The following is a 21,666-nucleotide window of genomic DNA, read 5'->3' on the forward strand; positions in this document are numbered from 1 at the left end:
AAACGCGGAGGAAGAGAGGCGAAAAAGAGAAGTCCCTTTACCCCTCTACGTAACCCTGCTCCTTCTCGTCGTAGAGAGGGGGCAGAGGTGTTAGCCGTGGTGAGCACAGGGCTAACCGGTCGTTTATTATGCATCGAAATGCCAGCAACGATGCCACGCGAGTGGACAGGACGTTGTAAACGCTCCGCAAAAATGAAGTAACAGCCGGCGCTCTCTGAGTGATTCCGCGTCGCTCCGGGGCACCGCGCGTGTGGTAACCCTCTCCCTCTCCCTCCCTCTACACCCGTCCCTTTTCTTTCTTCCTCCTTAGAGCGGCGAAGGACGATACGCGGAGTCCTTTTCTATTCGAATGGAATTAGATATAATAGCCGCGGCGCTGGATCGCTTATTGTATTCGTGTTAAATCAGTCCTGAGAACCGGCCGACATCTTGGATATACCTGAGGAACTGTGTGCGCGTATGATGTTCTGTTATAATTGCAATCTCGGAAGGAACGAGATATAATGTTAACTGCCAATTTTCCGAGAAAGTAGAGGACATTGTTTTTAAGCGAGGTAAAATACAGTATCATATAAAGGATTTTCGGATATAAATTATGCTCGTCCCCGCGTCTACCTACGATATCCGAATTTTACGGCCATTTACTTTGCACTCGAATGCACTTCAACTATATTACCCATTCGATAAAGCACAGCAGAGAAACATGCTTGTCTTCCACATCTGAAATTATGTTTACCAGGGGTTTAAGCAATATTTTAATAGATACATTAATAGAATACACTTTTTATTTCTTTTATTTTCGTCGCATCATTTTTCTCTTACTTTGACGATATGTATCTTTCTTCTCGTGAAAATATGAGACATATTTAAAACGTTTCAATTATACCTGTAACTCGGGATGCGATAATGATAATAAGTGAAGAAATTTCTGTAAATATAAAAATTGCGCTAATTTGTGAAAAATAAACCGCTAATTATGCGCGATTAATTTTCTCGGATTTTATTTTAAAATAACAAAGACCGCGGAATGAAAATGAAAAAGAGAGAAAGGATCGTTATTCTAAAAGATATATTTTTTTAGAAGCACCGAATAGTGACACAATTTCTCTTGTCCAGTGACATACTATTTATGCTGAAATGTATTATTAGCGTTATCGTTTCTTCGTGTATCTCGCGATCATAATCCGACGCGAAGCTTTACTATTATATGCGTACCAATTTAAGAATAAGACTACCTTGATTAGCAATGACAGATACGTCGAATAGTCATTCTAATGTCGCAAGCCGATTTACGGCGATCTGACGTGAAAGATAACTACACGTACACAAGTATACGTATACATATATGAAATAAGATAGGTGTGTCAATACGAGCGGTAATTACTTCGATTGCCAAGTTAAATAATTATTGCCGGGATAGGGGACGGCTATGTTGATTAATCAGTGACTCACCGTTCTGCGATCAGCACGACCTTCGTTCTACGAACATCGCTGACGTCACATCCTTCGTACGAGTCTAAAACGCAAAAAAAATTTGCATTAAACGGCGATGTCGAATTCGAAAGTAGACGGAGACTGAATAAATTTGCACGCGCGAGACGTCTCGCACGCGCGCCAGATCTTTTATCTAAAAATTTAATCATGCAAGAAACGGAAAATAAATATAACGCGCGCGCGTTCTATGAGCACGCGAGAATCTTATAAAAAGGCAAAAAAAACAGGATGAATGAAAGACTTTTTCGTCTCTCTCGATGCGAGAACGCTTATTTATGATGATCCGTTAAAATATTTATGTGCCTTCGTTTCTCGGTTAAAAAACGTATTTACAAGTTTCTCATGTATACGTATCCCATTCTCATTTAAGGTATACATATATGTGATTTTTCATTTATCACGACCTAAAACTAAAACATTTTTCATCTCCTAAAATATAAAATTTCTCATAATAATTTATTAGAGAATGAATTTATCAGCAGAGATTTTTTAAAAACCGATGCAATTTCGATGAAAATCCCACTTTTTGAGGTATAGATAGAAAAAAATTTATCTTATGAAAATGTAATCTCGTCACGAATTATCAAACATTTTCACGAAATTTATACTCACTAAAATTACGCTCTCCGATTTCAGTTAATATTTCTAAGAAATCGAAATTATGATATATGTATATGTTAAAATTTTTTTGTGGCTTAAACCATTATACTTCCCAACGAACGCGAACGAACTTCGATTATGCTTGCGTTCTTGTCGAAAGCCAGCGCAGCTAATTACCTTGTGCCGCCAATAAAAACGATATTAATTTTCCGCGATTTATCGGTCGACGAGTAACCTCTCTCGACGCGCCCGGTACGTGCTCGTATAACCATCGTCGCAGGAGTCGGAGAAGAAAAATCCAGACTCAGGCGCCGACGTAACCGTATGCGATTTAGCCGGCGGTCGTTCGAGATGAGCGCATTCTATAATTAGTGTATTGGTGCGCGCGAGGGAATTTTTATTTTTATTTAAACTTGAACGTCCTTGCGAGCGAACAGCGTCGACGTCGACATCGACATCGACATCGTCGTCGTCGTCATCTCCTCTCCTCTCCCCCTCCGCTATGAGCGCCTTGACGCTCGATTCGGCCGGTTCGACAATAATTATTAACGTCTCGCGGACTCTCATTTTTTTCCTCCTAGTGTCATCCTTGTTGTCCCGCTAAAATGAGATCGTCGCATCCGCGGACACTAATTCTTCGGCACGATGTCGGACAGTTAAAAAAGAGCGAGGATTATAAATAAATTTATGATCTGGCGCCGCGAGCGTTACGTCTGACACCTGGCGTCCCTCTTCTATTTGAATTTCTCGATTTAGACCGGGGAAAGGGATCGTAAAATATGTTAATGAGAGGATGATCAACTGGTGACGAATCGGAGGTCCGTAAAAAGCTTTATTTTTAGAAGCAACATTGAAAGAAATGGAGAAGGATTGGATTCAGAAGAAATGGATTCATTAAAAAATCACAGTAGCGATGTACGATGTGTGTGCGCCGATTTCTTTACTGACTTCTTTAAGCATCAGTAAAATATTAATAAAAACTAATATGCCAAAGAAGAAACTTTATTTAAGCGGATTTTAAAAATTCGCAGATTAATTGTGAAAATAAAGATAGATTTTATACAATCTGGACAGATCCAGATTGATTAAAGAAATTATCGATGATGAAGAAATGCAATAAATCCATATGTTATACGTATAATAACTATTATTGTGGTCAGTCGAAGATAATTTCATTCAAGATAAATTTTATATCATGAGGCTTCTTTTCTTTTACTGAATTGTATATTCGCGTCAATTTAAATTGTCAGGGAATAAAATTTTTTCCCTACATCATAGTTTCAGCAAAGGAAACGAAAGGAAAAGGCGAATGAAAGGCGAAGAAAGAATGGTAGACAATAACCTGGACGCAGTGTATTACTGAGTCTGCTTAAGTTAATTGGAAGTAAAATGAGAGAAAGGTCCGAGGAATCACAGATTCTTCTTGCGCCACATTCTTCTTTCCTTCCTTTACCATTCTATGCTTCAGATCCCTTCCCCTTTTCTCTCTTTTTCGCTTTCCCGACGTTCTCTCACTTATTTGCGCTTCTCTGTGTTTGTTTAATCAGACACGAGGCTCAGTCTTCATTACCCGCACTAATTTATCTGGGTTGTCGTCTGGCTCCTTCTGGTCTCCGCGTCTGGACATTTTCGACCCTTATACGATACATACGCCAAAGACAACCTACAGTAATGTAACGAAGATTCCGCCCCGCTTTAATTTACGCAAGTAAATGCAAGTATCTCTGTAGTCTTTTTTTAACACAATTACACATGTGTAATTTGTCTTTTCTAAAAGATAATAAGAAAAAAGAGATATGTGTAAGAAAATTTATAGTTTTAGAAAAATGTTTATATTGCTTTTAATGACTTCAAAATAAATAATATACGCACAATTTATACAACTGCCTGTTATATTATATATATAAATTTCTGATAATATTGTTCAAAAAATTGCATTTTTTCCATTGCCTAAAATATTAGATAAAATTTTTGCTAAATTATTCTTTCAAAAGCAATTAAATACAGTATAAATATTTATAGATTTTTCTGTAATATATACGTTGAAAAAATATAATTAATATTTAAAAATTGTTCACATGTAACTACGGAAAAAATAACATTAAATTAAGATTTTCGCATTTAACATAAGGTATGAAGAAAAGACAAGATTGACGAAATTAACTTGATAACCTAAGAATTGACGAACGAAGATCCGTGATGCGTCTCCACGTGAGGGACAAAAGACATTCGAAGGGAGCAGTGTCGAATTGGGGACTCCTGGATATCGACGGCAATATTCGTTAAGTCCTGCTAAGACCCTGTATGCGATGTAGTCCGTTCATTCGGATTGCCAAGTCTCTATCTCTCTCGTCTCTTCCTGTTCTCTCCTCTCTGCTGGTCCTTCTTATCCGTTAAACGAAGGCCTCGTAGAGGTGGCAATCGTTTCCTTCTCCACTGTCTTTCTCATCCTCGCGAATGAGCTAGGATGCCTCCTCGGCGGAGGATCAGCACGTCAATAGGGTGTTTGTTTAATTTGCGGATTCGTCGGTTTGTGTCTCCGAAACCACGCAAGAGGGAATCATTCAGTGCGACTCAACTCTGTTTGAAAAGAGAGAAATATTTCATATTCTGCTATATTTCCTTTAATTCTTTTCCTCTAAAGGAAATGTATAAGTATGAATCTGAAATTATCAGATCGCAAGTATCTTAAAATAAAAACATCGTTATTTAAAAACCTGTTACTTATATTTGTCATTCGAAGCAAATTATACTGGATAATTTTATGTCCAAACAACGTAACATGTAATTCCGCAAAAAATTCACAGTATTCTATGTATAAGAATGAGGCAATAAAACTAATGTCATAAGACGCGCAGCATTATTGAAATAGAAGTCAAGTCACGGCGATTGTGGGCAGACGTTTAACGTAATTTCCATCGATTTCCATGCACATAAATAAAGCATAGTTCTATATCATACTTCTAAGCGACGGAAATCTTTCGATTAAACGAAGGATTACGTAAAGAGTGATACCATCTACATCTTGCTAGCAAGATCTGAGAACCCTTGCGAATTTCTCTCATTAAGCTCGCACTCATAAAATGCACGGGAATATATTTGAAGAATCTAGAACGAATGCTGACGTTTCTCAAAATTTCATTGCGCAATGTCGAGTAAAACACTTCGAGTAAATTTTGATTGTCATTCAAGCGGTTTTTAAAGAGAAAAATATATTGTTTAAATATATTATTTTAAAAAACTAGTCTAATTAAAAGTCTATTCTTTTGTAATCTTTGTTAAATAATTTATAGTATTGTAATTATCTTGAAAAATTTGAAAAATCTATATATTTAATATATATTGAAAATTCATACAAATAATATACAATCAATAGGAATTCACATATAAAATATAATAAAATCTTAATAGTAAAATCTAAATTTATAATTATGATTACGTTTGATGATAAAAATAAATTTTGGAAAAGAATAATGTATATATCTTTTATCAGGGGTAGTAGAGAGAAACGGGAAATGGATGGGGAGAATGTAGAGACCCTAGCTTCACACAAGATCGCATCGCGTTATTTAAATTCATCATCCATCTATCCTACTGCCGTTGGGATTCGTTGGATTAATTCTCAGCCCGTCCAGATCTCTCTTTCTCATTGAGTTCGGGGTAATGGGGGTCGTTATTGCAGCGCAATGTAACGGCCGTGAAGGGTCATTGTTCAACCGTTTTTGGGGTTCGAGCAATGACCAGTTCCGCCGCGCATGAGAACGGACTGAAACAAAAGCTGACAAACCTGTTGGAAACAATCAGGCGCGACTCACCCCAGCTCGGGCCAGCTTATGCTTCTCGGAGGGGGATGAACAGTTGGGTGACTTTTTTTGGTCTAAGAGGAACACCTATTGTGTAATACTGGCAACATGTGTGCCTTCGTGTCGTCACGACGAGATCGACTGATCATCGCTGCGTTGTGATTTAGGGATACGCTCTGCGTTTATTATTAAAGAAAGTCGTTCAACCTAGCAAGATGTAAATGCCTAGTAATGGTGAATATCAATATACTTGTAAAAAACATAGCATTTATAATATGTTAACGTTATAATAAGATTTGCAAAAGTTACAGATATTTTATTTTCCGTTGTGATATTTATTATTTAAAAATCACATCTTAAATCTAATAATAAAATCGTAAATTTTTAAGTTACTTAATCTTAAAAATTAAACTTAATTTTTCACAATTTTTAAGTTTCTTAATTTTTAAATTAAACTTAATTTTTCGGAAATTACCACCCGTCATTTTCAGAAAAGCTATTTGATCAATAGTATCTTTCTGCTGGATCAGCAGCGTCGAAATCGATTGGAAGATGGTGACGAACCAACGTCGACGCGAATTCTCCACTTGTGAATGAGTGTGCGACAGTACTGTGGTCAGCGTGGCATATTGCGGATCTTAGTTAATTTCCTTCGCGGTCATCCTTCTTTGCCACGTTCCATTGCAGTCACTCTCCGTCTTCCCTTCCCATCGCCGAAGAAAACATTCTACACGTCAGAATCCTTTCTTTCGCAGGGAAAAGTAGAAAACAACAAAACACGGGAGAGAGTGAGTTGAAATTATGACTGCGACCAGCATGGAAGACAGAGGAGAGTGGCGATTGAGTGAGGCGCGTCGATAAATTATACGAGACAATCTCTTTCCCCAATATAATGCTTCCTTTGAGATACATTTTCTAATTATCGTGATACGTACAAAGTTACAATCTGTCTAATCCGACAACGTTAAGAAACGTAAAAGTGCGCTTCTTTCTCTCATCCTTTCTCCATTCCTTCCTCTCATCCCTCAGTTTCCCCACAGTCTTCTTCGCACCGAGTCCTCTCGGCTTTTCTTCTCGCAGTGGGAGTTCGTGGAAAGCGTAAGGCCGTGGCTAAGGTGACCATGAAGAAATAGAGGAATAGAGGCGGATGTATACGTGTATATGTGTGTACATGTGTACGTGTGGTCGAGATGGTAGGTTCGGAGATGGGAAGGGAGAAGAAGCAGGGTTGGTCAGTGCTCCTTACTTAGAGGGTGGCGAGTCTGTTCTTAATTAACGCTCGCCTCTTTTGCTGCACACCCCCTCGCCACCGTACTCCCGTAATGAGGCTCCTTGGGCGCGGACGCGCGTGTGTGTGCGCAACCGTGTATGTATGGGGTCGGTCGCGAGACGGTGTGGGTGACCTAGATGAGACGCGCCCTCGTCTAGCTAATTCTTTTCTTCCGCGCTGACCACTAAAGTAAGTAGATAGCCACATATACGAGGAGAAGCCGCGCGTGTTTGTCTGCGTACGATGTGCGCGCGAACGTCCGAGAGAAACCACGTACGTCTTGCACGCATATATGTGTACGTATGAGCGAGCGTGTGTGGTTATATTCCGTTGCCGAGACTCTCGGCCTGCGAAAGTTACGCGGACGTAACTGCGGGTTTTAACCCGCGCACTGCTACGTTGTTGTTGCTACTGCTTGCTGCTGCTGCTGCTGTTGCTGCTGCGGTGACTTCGCCTGGCCGTCTACTTTTGCGATACCTCACGAATTAGTTGCAACGCTGCCGGCGTGCTGCCGAGCCATAATTACTTTGGCAAAAATATTTTGGCGCGATATAGCGCGCGAGCTTCTAATGAATCCAGTAATAGCTGCGACTGATTGTCGAACTGATAGTTCGAGCGGATGAAATCACATAATGAGGAGATCGACAAAGTAAAAGCAGATTGCAATTAATGACAGAGCAAAATGAAAAACCTTTAATTTTCCTGTCGGAAGAAACATAAAGTCATCATTAAAATCTTCATCGAAAATGTCCTAATTATATCGTTCTACGATGTCCTGAGAAGTACTTTTACAATAGAAACAGAATGACCTAATCCACTCCGTTTCTCTTATGAATAAGAAGTCTGTCATATGAATAAAATAATATTCAAGACATTTAAAATGTTCTCTCTCGATAATTTGATATATGTTAGATCTCACGTTCAGAAATGAACGTCACGCAAAATGAAGAAGAACTCATTCATTATGAACCCGTGTAGTCTTTAACCGTGAAACTTCGTCGTCGGTTTCGCACGGCGAACGGTCAATTCTACCGGTTAGGACTACCGTTCGAAACGCACAGGGGAAAAAAACGTTCGTAGAAATCGACTGGCCCATTCTTCAGACATATCCTGGGGACGGACCTCTATCCGTCAAACCCGCCCCCGCTGCAACGTCCTTTTCTCTCTCTTTCCTAGCGGAGCGCCGCGCGGATAACAGCAATTAAGTCTTCCCGTTAATAGAGACGATTGTGATTAATTATCGGATTTAATGAACGGCTACTTGTACTTGTAAATATAGACGGTACGGGACGCGCATGTTGGTTACACCGTAAAAATTAGAGACCATGAATCCTCGAGTGCCCACCCCCGTTTCTCCCCTTCCCCCCTTGTTTCCCTCCTTCCCGCGGTTTCTTCGTCCTCGTGTGTCACCGGTACGCCTTGCACGCCCGCCAGAGAAAAACGGCCCTCTCTGTCACAGTCCGCTGATCTTTCAACCGGCAATCAGGCTAGGCTGTGGGACCGGCCGAGCTCCATGTTATAACAATCGTAATCTGGTGCAGGCGCGTATCGCGCCGAAGGCAATTGGTTATCCAGAGATTGGCATGCATTATTTTTTATGTCTTCGACTGTGCGCATCGAAATGTTTTCTATACAAAATAATTCAGATACTTTGTGTATATATGCTTTTATATATGAGCTTTTTGAATAAATTTGAGAAGTAGAAATGCTTACATTTTCGACAGAAATTTAGAGGCAATAACAATTTTCTTATTACAAGTTATGCAAAATTTAGAGATTTCCTAAATTAAATTTCAAATTCAAAACCAAGAAATTTCTTATAATTCATTTAATCTGGAGTAGACATTATTGAGAAAAAATTTAAATACAATCGAAAATTATAAAAATGTAAAATTTGAATGCGGAAATTATAATTATTCAACGTAAAAAATATTTTAAATTATAGATTAAAATTTCTTTTCGCATTTAAAATAATAACAGAAATAAGCGAGATAACATTTTCAACAATATGGTATTGCGTGCGCATTACATTGTGCATGCCACGATATGCTAGCGTGGGAGAGCATGAGCTCACGTGCTGAAATTAACTCCAGCCCCACTGCTTTTAAAAATAATTGGTAATTATCGATATTATTAATAGTTCCGACTCCTCGCCGGCAACACGCCAACATATGCAATGCTAAAACGATTTCTTCGTCTCAATTATTCTTACCATGTTAATATAAACAAATATTTTGTTAAACAAGCAAATTCTATTAATTTTAATTACATATAATTTCGCAAATTATTTCTTATATATTACTATTTATTTCTTTCTTAAATTTATAGAGATTTTACTAAACAATTCATATTTTATTAAATTTTCTACGACATTGTTATTTCTCATTATTTTATCTCAAACTACGACGTTTAGAGAAAAATATACATTAAATGAGTAATTTTGAAAAACTGCGTTATCATTCGAAAAAGTAAAAATGTATTGGTGAATCTGCTTAAGCAATTACAAATTGCGTGCGTCGGAAATACCCACACGCTCGAAGCCGCGAATACACACGCGCTTCTTTGTGCCTATTGTATAACAGGGGCAATGATTTATCGTCGTGCAACAATGTGCGTAGAAGTTTTCACGGAGAGAAACGAACGGTTGTTAACGACTCCGCTTCGTTCGAATGCCGTCGACTTCGTCGAAGCGCGCCGCGCTTTTTTTCCACGGGCTAGAAGGCGATTCGTTCATCAAAGTATCGATTGGTTCGTATAATAATTACCTCTCCCGCATTAGGGGTGGCTACCCCTCCACTCCGCCGTGGCACAAACGAGCCCCACTGTCTTCTATTAGACTAGACTCTGCCACGAATGATGGAGGGAGGGTAACGGGAGGCGGCCAAGGGGGAATCGACAGCTGCTCCGTTCGTCGTCCAATCCTTCGCGTTAGCCGTGTTAATTAATAATTTATCCACGTCGCGGATAAATATTTGCCGATTATGATGAGGCGAACCGGCTATGTCCGGGGATTCCTGGGAATCGCGGCATCGATCGTACCGCGTAACCAATCGGCAGTTCCTAAGAAACGCTCGCGACCTTTACATGGGTGGAACTGAACTCTCTTTCTCTTTCTCTCTCCGAGTAATATCCTAACGATCTTGAGAGAGTCGTAAATAAAAATGAGGCAAGTCTTTTAAAGTACTTGTCAATGCTTGTTCGAAAATATACAATTTGATATAGGTATCTGTAAAAATGGCGCGTGCCCATCGATTGTTCCTAATTAACGAAAATGATTCAAGATGCGAATTTGAATTCGTTATCATACACGTGCGCATCTCTGTGAACATGTGATTATCATCGCGCAAGCTTTTTCGCGGCGACAGCAAATGCAGTTCTCATATTTCATAAAGACAGAGGTAGCATATTAGCAATTTTGCGTTGCGCCACCGAGCGTGTACTCGCGGCCTTAAAATTAGCTTTGCTCTTGATTCGCATTAGAATGCAGCTTGGCCAAACAATATTACGTATAAACTCGCCTGTCACGCACGGCGGTTTCCGCAATTTATTATAAAGCCTACATACAATAGCGTGTCCTAATGCAGAAAAAATGCATTCATCAATTTAATAAAATGGCACACTTGTATCTCTATATATCGCAGATTGCGTTGTTGCGCATTTAATCAACGTCTATAAAATTATTCTATATCTGCAGAAAATAATCTGTAGAAAATAAATCATGCGGACACAAATAATTTTTTCGCTTTTGTAAAAAAAGCTCTTTCCATTCTCAAAGAATTTTAATTTTTTATAAAATAGAGTCACAGAGTTGGATTAATCGGGAAAAAAGTTTTCATTATTCATATATTGTCGATGCTGTCCGCAAGTATATTTTTTATCAGCAATTATTAATTAATCTACGGGATTGAACTTCTCTAAGATTTATCGCTAGGAAAAATCTTGCGATCTTTCGACGACAGTCTATTTCGAATTGAACGTTAAGACACTTTGTGGAAGTCATTCTGGGCGGACAGCCGCGGATGCGTAATGTCGTCGTGATTGACAACGAACGCAGCGCGAATTGCGAGGTAGGACGGTACGGGAATGACACTATGTATGCAGCTTTCTCGACTCTGTGATTTCGCTCGTCTTGTCGGTCGGATGGGTGGGTGGGTGACGGCGTTCGCGGGTATTTCTGTATCTAATTATAATCCTTGGGCGAGGGAGCGAGGCAATCGCCTAAAATTAGAGCATATAGTCCAACCGGTCTACGCGCCACTTGCTATTTTATATTTCGCCGTCCCTTTCGCACCGGATGAAGCACGATTCTTTCTCTCTCTCTCTTTCTCTTACCGTTCTTCACTCGGTGTCGCGACTTCCTATCCTTGTAGTTGTTTTATCGCCTATCCTCCTTTCATCGTGCCGAATATCATCGCTTCTCGCATCCAGTTTCGACGCGCGCCGCGTGTAATTCATTTACGAAACTGTCATGCGTGTCAGATTGGTCAAAAATGAATGTGGCGTAAATCTGATACGTTATGCGATATCGCGACATGGTTTCAACTATGTTATCTTTGTGATGAAATTGCGACGCAATAATTCTCGATATCAAAACTGAATTTATTTAGCTCGCATTGATGTCTAATTAGCTGTTGGCGCGGATTCAATTCTGCGCACAAGTTTCATTTACATTTGACGGTTTCACGATGATGAAGGAGGAAAAGAGGATCGACTCAAGTTTTCGCCGAGATTCGGCTTTGATCGGACGATTTTAGACAGTTTTAAATCCTCCCACCGATACATCAGTCAACGTTAACTTTTTAATTAACTAAATTCTTTTTGTGCTCGTATATTGATTCCTCGCAGTTGCTTTCATCTGCGAATTCTTTAATCAATTCGAAATTGATTTTTCCTCGGCGAAAATTAGATTGGATATAATTTTTTAACATTTTACTTTAAATACCCTATTTTATATATTTATTAAAAAATAAAGACTAAGATTCTGTTATCTATTTTTGGGATTAAAATATTTATTACACAAAAATCTTGAGATTTTATAAATCACACTAGTCAAATAGAACTAGTAAAATCGCGATACAATCATAGTCTAAATAAAACAACAAATCGGGGAACCAGGATTAATTAACTCAGGCCGTTAGTGCGAGTCGGTCATTTCACTTCGCTATATCGAGGTCGAGTCTCGGGCAGCTCGATTGAAACGATCGGGTAGCGCGAATGCCCTTAAGCTCGTGCCGCGCATACACAGCGAGGCTTTAATTTCTTCCCTCCTAATGGGCTTTTTCGCCCAAGCTAAAGAGCGAACGCGTAGGATTAAACGGCGCGCAATGGATGGGCGGCCGTCGAATGAGGCGATTGCGAGAGAGCGACGCCGGCAAAAAATAGACGAACCAAGAGAAACCGATGGGAATTCAATCCGCGAAATTATGAATTTCTCCAAGTCAAAAGAAAAGAGATTTGATTGAAATACTCCTTATACACATTTGAATTTTTTTCGATAAAGAAAACAACCGGAAATTAAACTCGTTAATATAAGAACTAGTTCATATTAATGCGAATTTCTTTTTTACGAGTTAAAAATTATACATATCTACACGATATTCAATTATATCGCTCCAATTTAATCAGTAAGATCAAGAAGAACAGAAAGAATTAGCAAGAAGACCATTCTATAGAGAATCAACTCCTGTCAAGCTCTTTTCATTCATCTTGTTTTTGAACAGGCATCAGTAGCGTTTCAGGGGAGTCGAACCCCAAGGAAAAGGAGGGGGGAGTGAAGTAGGAAAAGTAATGATTCGTAGGCCATGACAGCAATGATTAGCCGCTACGGAAGAATAATCGAAGTAATGATAGGTTTGCATTGGCAACCCCTTTGAAAGACTCGAAAAGAAATGACGTCGAGACGAAAGCGTGCGACTTGCTTCGTTCGGTTAATTGTCGTCTGGCGTGTCGATGAATGTACCCCTGCGATCGACCACACACAAATGTTACCATGAGGTGTACGAAAAAAAAGAAGTTTTCCTGTAATGAATACATTCGTAGATGACGACGCGCGAGGCAATCCTTTCGCAAAATAATTATAGTTCTAATTTCTGACTTAAATATTGAACGCCACGCGTTTTGATTATAGGAGTTAATGTTTCTTCATTGAAAATCTCGACTCAAATTTATAAAAATATATTACATTTTTCAGCTATTACACATAAAATATCATTCACTGTTAAATAAGTCTTAAATTAATAAAACATTTTTCTTTTTAACAATTATAAACATCAAACATATTTTTTAGCTATTTTTAGGATAATTAGATTAAAATAAAGTATTGAAAAAAAGATGTGCGAACATTTTTTAGAAACTAATGCATGAATTTTTGTGTAAACGATATGTTAATTTTGCTCTACACGCAGTTTTTTTCTATACAATCGATTATAGAGTCGGTATTTGATCTACTTTCTGTTTCGCGACTTTGCAAGTCGTAGAAAATTGCCAGTTCAGAACTTGGCACAATCATGAAGAGCCACGATCGGGCCTCTACGTCGAGAAAGATCGCCGGACATGCGGATAATAATCGCTGATTGCCATCGATCGAAAGTTGTTCCGCGGGTTTTATGGGAAAATCGTCTGACACGTGACGATCGCCGGACGATCGACAGCCGACTCGCTGCTACGTGACTTCGATCTTTAATCATGACGAGAATCTAGGAAAAAGAGAAACGGGCAGAAAATCCGAGGAAAACAAAATAAGATATAATCCACGAGAATCTAGATATAGAATCATGCGATTAATTCTGCATTTTTGCGAAGACAAATATAAATGTATAGTTGACATAATTTTTCGTAGATTGTAATATAATTTTTTAGTACATAAAAAATCTTTTGCTGCGCATATCATTATAATATTTCATGTATAACGTCTATATACTTTTAATATCACATATTACAAATGAAGCAGAAATACAGACACATATTACAATCGCCATACATTAACAATTACAATCAATTACACAAGGAGTATAATGAACAACAGACAAAGCGAGACGCAAGCATATTTATTTTAACATATGCAAAATTCTACATAAATCGCAAATTAAAGAAAACGCAACCACACATTGACAATTTGACATCACAGCTGTTATTGTATACATAATCGTAAGCAATATAAAGAGAATACATTACTGCTCAGTGAGATAAGAATTTTGTGTAAAAAAATTTATCTAATATTAATTAATCAATTTCGATAATACAATCAAAAATCTTATTTATATCATATATTGAATATCTATAAACTTTACATAAGTCAACTTTTTGACCTGTATTTCGAGTTCACTAAGCAGTAGCGTTGCACTTAAAGTTGAATGCTACAGGTACATCAAAAAATTCGTCGCATACACAACTGACATACGGAAACGAACGCAAAATAGACGATATCTTCGCGAGTCTTCCGCGAGGACGCAACTGAATCGAATCGAAGCGGACAAACGATTTCCGAGGCCTAGTAGAATTTTGGATTTCTCGCGAAGCCGCGCGCGCGTCTGCTCTAGGCCATAAGAACATCGTTAAGATTATATTTAGGCATCGTAAAAGAAAATATGCGTCCGTTGGAGCCAAGTCGCTCATTACGCGAGACAGCATTAACGCGGTCGTGCAGCCAGAGAGTTTTGAGCATCGTACTCGTGTCAAGATATATACGCATATATACCAGTAGGCAATATCTACGTGGCAAATCAGCAGTCTCACGTTTGGCACTCGGGATTCGTTTTCTCGCTCGAAATCGCCGTGAATTTATTGGAAATAAATTGCGAATAATTACGTGCCGGAATTTCCTGTGTTGTTTTTAGCCGAAAACTATCTCACATTAGTGACATAACAGCGACTATCCTTGAATTACTGAGATTAATATTGTAAAAAGTTGTAGCTTCTCTTAAATAAAATAATTTCCAGTATTTTAAAATAAAAACGTTAATGATATTTTTTTCATTTATAAGAATCTAGCTTTAAATTTAAAAGTTTACTTTCATATAATTCTTATGCAACGATTAAATTAGTTTCATAAATTTATTTTGTTTGTGCACGTATTTGCAACTTGGATAACTAAATTTTAAATTAAAAAGCGGTCCTACTGAAAATAAACCTCAAAAACTCTCTATCAATATATTATTTACACTACTGTTTATTTTTGAATGTTGCAGTACTCGACGCTGAGCAATTCAAGGATTGAAAAAGAAAGATTGATTATCAAAGCATTGATGCAATCGTGAGCGCTGCACTTGAAATGAATGATGCGTGTCTTATACGAAGCGTCGCGATGCTCTACAAACGTACCGTATCGTCGCGACTGCCGGTGTCCGTGGCAAACTTTTCAAAATTTTCTCGTTGCACATAGCCAGCTCGAAGCGAAGTCCTTGAAAATGTCACGATTCCCTTCTCCGTTAGCGAATTTCTAGGTCAATGCTGCCTAGTGTTGTCGTCACGAAGCACATTGGCGACTGATGGGTTCGCGTAATGGAAAATTCGATGCTACTTATTGCAAGTTTCTACCGAATTGAGATTCTTGCTTACCACGAACATCAATCGCATGATACCAACCGAATGTTTAATTGGTTACGATCAAGTATGCGAGGTATCAAGATTTCTTTTTGTCTTGCGATATATTCTTGAAAATCTTGTCTAGCGAAACATACGTATTCATAAACGATCAAGTTTACATATCGTCTCTTTCGTTGAACAACCCTTCCGAATCGATAGATAACGACGATCTAAAGAGTCTATCGTCATTCAAGAGTGATCATTATAAAATTCTGCTTCGTATCAACGGTATCAATCGATCTGTTCGTGATGTAATTTGACGTTTGAAAATCGTATCGGGAATAGAGTTCTCCATTAACAAATAACGTAAAAAAGCACATCGTACTTCTTCACACATAGTTCCAAAGACTTTTCAGGCGAGAGAGAAAAAGAGAAAAAGAAACTTCGATCGAACAGCTGATGCAGTAAAAGAGAAAGAGAAAGAGAGATATAATAACGACGAATATAATATATATCGTCAACTATAAATAACAAAATCCGCAACGACGATTCCGAAAAATTTTTATCGAAAGATTAAAATAAAAAAGAATCTCAATATTAATCTGTATTTTCACTCATATGTTTACCAGACAATTTTTTAACAAAATAAAAAGTATTTAAATATTGTAATTTATTAAATAACAGAATAATACTTTGATAATATTACTTTGGAGAAAAATTTGCAAGAACGTAGAGAGTCATGAGAGATGTCGAAATCAGATCCGAGTGCCTCTTAGGGGGTTGGTCATGGAAAATCGCGAAGGGCGGGTCGCGGATGAAAACCGGGGATGGCGCGGGGGTGAAGGCGGACGGTCGGTGAAAACGCGGTATGCAAAACAGGCGGCGAATTTGAACGGTCCTGCGCAGAACGAATAGCCTCACCTCGTGTTACCGGAGTACCTCGAGAATCTCTCTGTCTTTCTTTCTGATTTCCTTCTCTTTCTCTCTCTCTCATACATACATACACACACGCATAACATTCACACTCATAATGCTCCCTTTGCTATGGATGCGCCGATGCATACATATATCGCACGCTTTTCTCGCAATGTGCGCGACAGAGACAGAACACATATACACACACATACACACAAGCACACACACACACACAATCGCGCACCTCTCTCTCCGTTCTCTCGCGTGAGTGTGATACACGTGCAGGCGACGATCGCGTATCCTTCTGAGAGAGCGCTGTCGACGATAAAGCTCGAATAGGATACCGGCGAGTAGGTATCGGCCGCGTGTTGCGTTATCACGTCGCGATGCAGAATGTCGTCGCCGACGGCGTCGACGTGGTGCGTCGTCGTCGTCGTCGTCGTGACGAGAGCGCGAGACGTTTTCCACCCGGAATCGAGTAAAATGGCTGCTCTCGCCGCTCCGGCGCGCCCGAGCTTACTGGCTTGCCTCCCTTCGTTGGGTCCCCAACACAGAGACCGCCACACGCGTGCCGTTGCATGTGTGTGTGTGGTGGGTGCACGTAGAACGCCACGTACGAGCGGGGGAGCGTACGCGCGCATGCACACACCGCGCCGCGTCGACGCCCGCCAGATAGAATGCCGCTGTATACGTGCGCGGGCATGTGTGCGTGCATGGCTGTTTGCCTGCGAATACACGCGTGCGAGACGCTCGACGCGACGCGGCGAGAGCGGACGCACGCACACGCACACGCGTGCGTGCGCCACATTCTCGCCCCCGCCGTCAATCGCGCGCGCACGTGTTCGCGCGCAGAACAGCTGAGCGTGCGAAGGAAACTTCGAACCTTCGCTTTGCTTCAATTGATGCGACTGAAAGTCGAAAACTGACCGAGTCACTTTTATCGAATTCTCGCATAAGCGTCAACAGCTGTATCCGAGACCATCGAATTTTCTCTAGACAGAAATCGATGCAGAGATTAGCGGCTATAAATATTTCCTCTAGTGCTTTCCTGTTCTTTGATACAACGAATAATAGACTTCTCTTTTACATTCACTAATCTTAAAAGTAGAACAAAAAAGTACATAAAATTATATAAAGTTTTTGATGTACAATAATAAATATTGTTGTTTGTTTGTAATTAAAAAAAAAATATTTAAATATTAATATTGATACTACAATACAAATATTAATGTTAATATTTAATATTATAATACAAATATATTAATATAATATTCAAATATTAAATATTAATCTAGTATTCATTTTTTTCTAAAAAAATTTAAAAATTCTTATTTTAACGTTTTATTTTAAAAACCCATATATAATAAATACTCTGGTATGTAATTTTAAATTTATTAAATATTAAATACTAAAAAAATTCTAATTATTCATTTTTTTCCAAAAAAATTATACTTTTTATTTAATGTTTTGTTTTAGGGACTCATTACTGATAAAAATATAAAGTTTGACAGACATGTATATAAATTGGAAAAATAATTTTACGCATCTGAAATGACCAATATTAGGTAGATCCCAAATCATCTCTTAATCGCGAGTGTATGTACATTCAATGTTAAACTTCCTAGTTTCAAATTCACTCGATAAAATCCAAACGGTGGGATATAAGCATCAGAGATATCGCTATAATAGTTTCGTGCGGTCATTATAAGCAACACAGCAGCAAAGTATCTCGACAAAGGAGCGGAACGAAAAGTTCGCGCACCTTAAGGATCGAAATAGGATAAGAGGCGAAAAAATAAAAAGTAAAAAAAAACGCGTGCTTTTACGACGTCTCGCAGCCGAAGAGGTTACAGAGTCACAGCGTGCAAAAGGCGCGATTGCAGTCGCTCGAGTTGCTTGCTTTCCTGCATTCTTACGCATACCGTGCCGCGAGCATTATGAATATGCAAATCAGCGAACAAGGATAACGGGTGCGTTGACCAGCGCGCGTTTAGTAGATACTCGGGCTTTCTTATCGCCTCGTCAATGACGCGTAACGGTTGACCACCGATCGCTGGATCGATCGATGAGAGATGGTGATCATTTTCGTTTCGGCGATGAGAAAATCCCCGTCTGTCACATTGACCGTCAGCAAACGAACCGATTACGATCTCGGTAAAATCGTATCGTTCGTAAAATTAATTAGGCGTGATAAGTAGCGCGTTTCTCCGAACAGCTCTACTGTTTCGTGAAAAAAAAAAAATATTCTAATATTACTTCACGCGAGCTAGAAAAAGCCGTTCCAATCGAGTGGGCAATGATCTTGGCGAAATAATTCTCGGAGCGCGACGCTTCAGAAATATTTGTAGCACATTTCTTGCACGTTGTCGATAAATCGAATTATTGCCACAGCAAATTCTGACATATTAATTGAATGCATCTAAATATATCCTCGAAATTTATAATATTCATAATATAAATATCTGTTCATAATGCATATATTGAAAATCACTTAAACTTCGTCTTGAATTTTAATTAATATAATTTCTCAGAATTACTAGCCGATGTACCTGTTTTCTTTTCAGGACTAATAATAAAGAAATGTCCGTATATTTCTGGAGGACACGCACATTTTTCCACTTTTTCAGCAAAATACTCGGCCAATTTAACGTGATAAGAATTAACGATTCGCGCCGCTGACTCTGTAAACATAATGTCAAAGATTAATTTCGCACTTAGGCGAGGTAAAAAAAATTGCGACCGGCCGAGCTCTTCCTCCTCTGCAATTTGATCGTTTATCACGATCAATTAAATTTCCTGCGCGGCGACGATAATTGACCGACGCCATCACGTTTGTACCACGGGTACGGGGAGAGAGAGACGGAGATAATCTCCATCGCAAGTGCCGATAAATGGCGCATTCGCGTGAACGCGAGCGCAGTCGCTGTATTGCGCTGTCATTATTTTACGAGATACGCTTTAAGCGTAATAAATTTTATTGTGCTCTCCTCTCCCCTTTTCACCTCGCCGATCCCTTCGCGGCCCACGCAAACGCGCCTCCGATATGCTTCCTCGAAAGGAACGATCCGAATCTACAAGCAGATTTTTACGATAAATATTAATTGTAAGAAATTTAATTGTAACAAATTGCATGCACATAGCCGTGACGAAAAGTCGTGAGTTAAATAAAATACATAATCAGGAATATGGCGATCTGTATTCCACTAGTATCGTACATTCCGAATTCTTATCACATGTTTCTCACGAGACGTAAAAGTAACCAGTAACAATTTAGGAAAAACTATTAAACATATGCATCAAGATGTTTCAAAATAAATTTTCAACACTCTTAAAATAAACTTTTAAAATAAGAGTGACTCAAATAGACGATAGTGATTTACTGAAATAAAATCTGTTTTTAGGCAGACACTACTGTTTATATGTACCTTTGCAATATATGTATTTATATTTTATCGATTTGTTTTATTTCAGATTCTGAAATCAATGCGAGATTATTTTTACAGTACAGTTTGCTATATTACTTTTTAAACGTTAATGATGTTATCAAATTAAATATCATTATATGTAATCTTATACATTATGTATAAAAGGAAAATAAAATTCATTTTATAAAAAAAAAGTGCACGTGATTAGATATATTATTTTCCGACGTATAATAGTGCATTTTTGCCTGCAACGAGTGCAACATCATAATAACGACCGTAAACACGCGCGATTATAAAAGTCAATATTTTCAACATGTTTTTCTCGGCTATCCGCACGAATCTGCTTTAATATATTGCTATATTTCACACAAAGCATTTCATTTAATTTAGTAAACCAGCAATATTTAATATAATAATTTCGTAGCCTTGTAAATTTAGATTTTCCATAAAATAAAAAAAATGAGAAAAAAATGATTTTTCTTAATTATCATCATTTTCAAACTGTTAGGCCATTTCTATCTTTCTATACTTTAACCCATTCTTTAGATAATGTTGCAATATCCATGATTTTATCAATTCAAGTCGTCTTATTTAATAAAGTGCCTGTCACACTTTATAGCGTCATCGATTTATATGGAAGCACGACGCACTTTGTTCGTACATATTCTATAAAGAGAGAGAAAGAGAATATCTTTTAAATTAAAAAAAGTTGGAAAATTTGTGAGGCACGTGCGTCGTTGTATGTCCGCGCAAGAACGATGGAAATTATTAATCTTTCTAATAGTATCTGTCACTGTTTACTCTGGACGGGATTTCTTAAGAATATGTTTATATATTATGTACGCCGTAGGATTTCTCTACGTTTAGAAACGACCGTCGGCACCAATTAGCCGTAATGACGTGTTTCTACGTTCGACGATTTCTACTTCTTCATGCTGATTTCTCACGTTAAGTATGCGCGCTAGGTACAAACTGATGATGGTCTCCGATTAGGATCCTATAATTTCTCTTTCGATCTGCCTCGTATACAACACGCCGTCGTCTATATCATAGAATATCTTTTTGTTGTACAATCTGCGAGAAGTATTTAAGCAGCAAAGAAAAGAATGAAATATACGAAATATATTTTTGCTACAACAATCTAAATCAATACGTCTTTCTTCTATGCGAGAAATTTATAACAATTGCTTAATACATGTGTGTGTGTGTGTGTGTGTGTGTGTGTGTGTGTGTTGGATGCATCGTCATTTCTATAATTACAAAAAACTCTTCTTCCTACTCATGAGAATTAATGATGAATAGATTAAAAACGTATGAAGTTCATTAGACGTTTATAGATTGTATTTGTAAATCTTGTAGATCCTTTCAAAAGTTTGCGCGAGATTGCTTCTATTGTTGCGGCCATTATCGCGATCATTACTTTAATCAGATTTTTCCGCAAAATGCTATCTCCTGAGAAATTGCAGACGCTCGTCCACGCGGCGAACGAGTTCGGAGGTATTATGAAATAAATCTCGTTATTGCTTGGCCGAGGAAGAAAAGCGGGCGGTCAGTTTTAATTAAAGAACTCGAGGCGTCAGCTGCTCCTTGCCAACGGCTCTCCAGTTTCCCTTCCATCCCCTTTTTTTTCTATCCG

The 21,666-nt window shown here is 38.5% G+C and overlaps 1 protein-coding gene across 2 annotated transcripts in view; it reads right to left on the reverse strand.

The window, feature by feature from the left end:
• Zfh2 (Zn finger homeodomain 2) overlaps positions 1 to 17,106 on the reverse strand; it is a 320,913-nt gene extending 303,807 nt beyond the window's left edge. The window contains exons 1-2 of one of the 2 annotated variants that reach the window (XM_083089617.1): positions 16,850 to 17,106; positions 1,453 to 1,516 (exon numbers count right to left, since the gene is read on the reverse strand). The gene's annotated coding sequence lies outside the window, so the exon portion shown is untranslated. Of the gene's footprint in view, positions 1 to 1,452; positions 1,517 to 15,486 lie in introns of both variants that reach the window. The other variant, XM_083089616.1, reaches the window with a different exon arrangement.
• Positions 17,107 to 21,666: the final 4,560 nt, after the last annotated feature.

This window comes from Camponotus vicinus, unplaced genomic scaffold (assembly GCF_025532165.1).
Source record: "Camponotus vicinus isolate PSW18456_S1 unplaced genomic scaffold, iyCamVici1.0 SCAF_2, whole genome shotgun sequence".
Lineage (NCBI taxonomy): Eukaryota > Metazoa > Arthropoda > Insecta > Hymenoptera > Formicidae > Camponotus > Camponotus vicinus.